Source organism: Rhinopithecus bieti, unplaced genomic scaffold (assembly GCF_001698545.2).
Source record: "Rhinopithecus bieti isolate Rb0 unplaced genomic scaffold, ASM169854v2 scaffold_2453, whole genome shotgun sequence".
NCBI classification, from domain to species: domain Eukaryota; kingdom Metazoa; phylum Chordata; class Mammalia; order Primates; family Cercopithecidae; genus Rhinopithecus; species Rhinopithecus bieti.
In genome coordinates, this window is record NW_016804447.1 from 5,605,946 (window position 1) to 5,611,044 (window position 5,099).

General features: G+C 50.4%; 1 pseudogene; it reads left to right on the top strand.

Moving 5' to 3' along the window:
- The first annotated feature begins 759 nt into the window (after nucleotides 1-759).
- Nucleotides 760-4,587, top strand: LOC108527191 (REST corepressor 2 pseudogene; annotated as a pseudogene).
- The last annotated feature ends 512 nt before the right edge of the window (nucleotides 4,588-5,099 follow it).

The window sequence follows — 5,099 nt, forward strand, 5'->3', positions numbered from 1 at the left end:
GCCCAGTGGGCCGGGGTGGTAGGAGTAACACCATTGCCACTGTCGTGGTAGGATCAATTGGGCATGTAAGGGACTGTGACTGCTGGCAAGGCAAACCTTACCTCCCTCACGGCTGGGAATGAATACGTGGGAGCCTAGGTCCATGAGTTCTGGGACCCAGGTGGGCGGGCTTCCAACAATCTTACAGAATGACCACAAGGGCCCCTTGACTTAGGCCAATTCTGCTTATTGCTAATTGGCCTCAGAACAGTTCTATGTCCAGTCCTCCTTCAGCAAGAAATCCAGTTTGCCAGGATTGTGCCCCTAGGATTACACACCTGTCCTTTCGCCATCATCCCATGCCTCCTCCTCCTCCCACCAAATCAAAGAGAATGAGAAATGCATCTTTGACCATTTGGTTATGAATGTAAGTGTGCCTGTCTTCACAATGAAAGCTCCTGAATGTTCCAAATTTGCAGGTTTCATGGTGGGGAAAAAAGGCCTCTGACAGCATAAATATTTAATCAACATTAAGAATGTCCAATAAATGAGGGGAATCAGGTTTCAAATTGACTGGTTCAGATGATTAAAGTACAGAAGTCATAGCAGGGTAAAAATAAAGTATCCTCTAGAAAAGTAGCATCTTGGGGGCAGGGGCAAGATGGAAGATAGCACGTGGGGACCTCTCCAGGCCAGGCCAGGCATGGCACTCAGGGCAAGTGCGGCAACCACTGTCACTCTCGAAGGCTGCCGCGCCCCCTGGGGCAGTTGAGAGGGGTAATGCCCTCCATGATGGAGAAGCCGAGTGTGAATCCCACAGCTGGGCCAAGACGGTGCCCAACGGCGGATAGCCCCACTCTGAGGATGACAGCAGAGAGGAGGAGCACTCACACGACAGCATGATCCACATTGGAACCAATTACCAGGCTGTAATTCCAGAGAGCAAGCCTGAGAGCCTCACATGCTACAGCAACAAGAAGCTGAAGGGGATGCTGGTGTGGTCACCCAACCGCTGTGTGTCGGATGCCAAGCCTGACAAGTACATTGCGATGGCCACGGAGAAGCACAGCTACAACATTGAGCAGGTGCTGGGCATGCTCTTGTGGCATAAGCACCATGTGGAGAAGTCGCTGGCCGACCTGGCCAACTTCACCCCGTTCCCTGACGAGTGGACAGTAGAGGACAAGGTGTTGTTTGAACAGGCCTTTGGCTTCCACGACAAGTGTGGATCCAGCAGAAGCTGCCCGACAAGTTGATTTCCAGCCTGGGTGAAATATCACTACTCTTGGAAGAAAACCCACAGCCGAACTGGCATGATGGACAGACAGGCCCGGTGGCTGAGGGGCTGTAAGGACAAAGAAGACAGTGATGAGTTCAAAGAGGGTCGAGGAGGCCTGAGAGAGAGACAGCCCGATGGTGGAGACCTCAAGAGAGAGGTACAGAGCATAAAGCAGAGGAACAGCAACCTGTGCCAAGCCCTGGAGGGTGGCATTGATCCACTCCGCCCCCTGGAGGCCAACACCAAGTTCAACTTCTGCTGGACCACAGAGGAGCAGCTTTTGGCTGCCCAAGCCATCTGTAGGTATGGCATAGACTTTGGGACTATTGCAGAGGTGACTGGGAACAAGACTCTCACCCAGGTGAAGACCTTCTTTGTGAGCTACCGGCACTGCTTCAATCTGGAGGAGGTGCTGCAGGAATGGGAGGCTGAGCAGGATGGGGCCCGTGGAGCCACAGTCCCCATGGAGGAGGCTAGGAGAGGGGCTCCCTTGCCAGCCCCAGCCCTAGAAGAAGATGATGAGGTCCAGATTACATCGGTCTCCATGTCTGTGCTCCGATCAGTGCCCCCTGCACCACCCCCGCTCCACCTCCCACCTCCCCGCCCTAGCCGCTCCCCGCTGCTGAGGCCACCTTTGCCCATGGCTCCCACTCTGCTCTGACAGCCACCCACAATGCAACAGGGCCGCTTCCTCCAGCCCCGGTTGGCCCCCAGCCAGGCCCCACTGCCTCTCATCCTCCCTGCTCTGGCTGTCTCCTGCCACAGTGCCCGTCCTGGCCCTCAGCCCCCATCCACCCTGAGTGGAGCCCCCAGTGCCCTCACTCTGAATCCTGAGGTCCTCCACCAACCACAGGCTCCAGGACCCCTTTGCTGGCCATCCCCAGGCATCTCTGGTGTCACTGAGGACAGAGGGGCTAGGGCCTTTGCCAGGTCTTTCCAAGACCTAGAGCTGCCGACAGCCCAGCCCAGACTTATAGGTTCTGCATGTGTTCCTGGCAGCTGGGCCTGTCTCCTGGGTCCATGGCCTGGGCTCAGGGGCCTTTGAGCTGGACTGAGGCCACTTTTGCTTCGTGGCCAGGACTGGAATGGCTGCCTCCTAGTCTGCTGGGGTTTGGCCTCTGGGCCCTGCCCTTTGTGCGTCGGGGGTAGGGACCTTAGTGTGGGGGTGGGAGAGGACAGTTGGGTGTGCTGGCTGTTCTCATTTCTCTTCCCTTCTTTTAGCAATAAGTCTTGGGTGAGGTGGGAAGGGAGGCTGCAGGGGAGGTGGGCAGAGGGGCTTTACAGCAGCAGAGGCTAGAAGGGAAGTTCTGTCTTCAGGGGCCAGCTGGGAAACGCTAAGGAGCTGAGGGTGCCCACCAGGCCCACCTTCCAGAAGCTTGGAGAAATGGGGGTTGGGAACTTATGCAGACATGGGTTTACTTTTCAATATATTTTAAAAATTAAAAAAGAAAAACCTCCTAAAAAAAAAGTGGCATCTTTAGAGGGTTTCTATCTCTACTACATCGGCTTCCTTGAGTATAAAGGAACCAAAAGCATCCAATTTATCTCTTCATTATTAGTAGGGGGTGGCATAGGGTGAGGTGTGGAGATGAGGAAGTATAGCAATCTCTTAATAATCCTGCTTTGGTAATAATGAATATCAGTGGAATTTCTCAACTTTATTGAAGGGACTGCTGGAGTTCAGACTTAAGGAGAAATGTCTAAAAAGGAAAAAGCGGCATGCTTGGTTTTGTATCTTGTTTGAAAATATATTTCAAACGTTCAGCAGAATTTTAGAGATCATAACCACCCTCTGCCCCCACCACCTTCTGAACCCTTAGTCCCCAGTAGTTCTGATTTACTTTTAAGATTCTTTTAGTTTTATGTTTTAACTGAAAAAAAAAAAAATCCTACCCAGCCAGGTTTCCATCTGTATCACCGGGTTGAATTTAGTGTAGGAAAGCCTGTGCAAAGGGAATAAAAATGTAGCTTTTTTCCATTGCCAGATTCAGGGGAACCAACCATTTGGAAACAAAGGAGTTCCATTTTGACTAGCAGTCTTTCTGCTTTCCATCAGTGGACAAAGTGAATGTACAGGTTTAAACATCATCTGGGGTCACTTCTAGATCCATGTTTGGAGATAGATTGGTTTGTTATGATTCTGGCAGGAGACAGGTGACACATGCAAAGAGATACATTAATGGAGGTACCATGGTTGAGCCATGCCAGGATGAAGAGAGACCAGCAGAGGCCAGCCACAGTGACAAGCATGGAATCCCACAGATCTGAGGAGGAGGGTGAGGGGGTGGTTACTGGGCCCACGGAAGGCTGTGGCTACAGTGTAGCTGTGAGAGAGGACTGCCCACAGGAGCGGTGGCCTTGGAGGGGGACACAGCCATGGCCAATGCATAGATCAGCAGGGAGGGAGCTGGGAGAATAAATACTCAAACTTCACCCTACCTGTCCACCCCTAGATCTCCGGCTGGGGCTTCCCATTGGCTGAATCCAACCGGAAGCCAAAAGGCAAGAGTGATGTCCATAAATGTCAAACTTCTGGGTCTCGAACAAAAGGGGGAGGAGTGGGGAAATGGTCTGCAGGGAGAAGAAGAGACTATTCAGCACAGATGGGGAAGAAGAAATAAATAGGGAGGACTAGGGAAGGGGTGGAAGAGATTGTGGTGATGGTTTCAAGGGTGTAGATTTATCTCCAAGCACAACATGTTGTATACAATAAATAGGTACGGATTTTTGTATGACAGTCATACTTGAATGAAGGCTTTGTAAAAAAAAAAAAAGAAAGAAAGAAAGAAAAGAAAAGAATAGGGGCAGGAGGGTGAGGCAAACGGTCTTCCATGAACTTTGCATTTGGGATTTTGTGCAAGGGGCTGAGTGCCTGAGAGATGCTGTTTGAACTGCCATATTCCCAAGGCTTCCCCAGGATGGGTGATGAGCGGGGCTGCCCCGACCTTGGGGCCATATGCCAAGTTTCCCGACCGCAAAAGCCCATGTTTAGAGCTGATACTGGCTGCTTCCTCCCCACCTTGGTAGGGCTATTTTCTAGGGAGTGGCAAGGACATAAGAATGAGAAGGCACACCAGCTTCATGGAGAGCACCAGCAGGCTCACTGCGAAGTCCAGCAACTTTATTGTCAGCTCAGAGCATCTCCCCACCAGAATCTCAAGGAAGCGGAAGTACAAGTGGCTGTGAAGTTATCTGCATGTTTATCTTATCTTCTGCTATTCATTTCAAGAGTTGGAGTTATTATTAATATGAAGGCCTGGTTTCTGGCAGCTCTTCTCTTAGAATGGGTTTATGCCAAGCTGCCAGTTATCAGAGGATTCAGAGTCTAGGATTACGCTGACAGCGAGTCTCAGAGTTGTGATGGGAGTGCAAAGACACGGGAAACAACGTCGTATTAAAGAGGAATCAGCGTTTTGTGTCTAGTCCTTGATGCCCTTTTGGCTCCTTATTTCTGAAGAACAGCAAGGAAAATACAAGCAGGGACAGACTGGAATCCCATGAATATCAGAGAAAAACGTGATTTTCAAGAGACTGCTCAAGTTACAGAGATTCCCCAGATCTGAAGAAGTAATTGATGAGTTTGCTTACTTCATGCAGGGTGAACTCCAGCCAGTCTAGAAAAACGCTGTGATGGCTGATGATTTACCATACTTTGCTTTCAACCAGTAATTGTCTCAGATTCTTAACCACTGATGGTTTTGGTGAATGTTTTGGAGAAAAGGCTCGAGAGAAACTTCATGACACTGAACATACTCCCTGAGAAGTGAGGTGCTAGAATGCTAAGGTGATGTCCTAGACTCCGCAGTCTCTTAAACACATCTGACATTTTATGTCCTTTCCA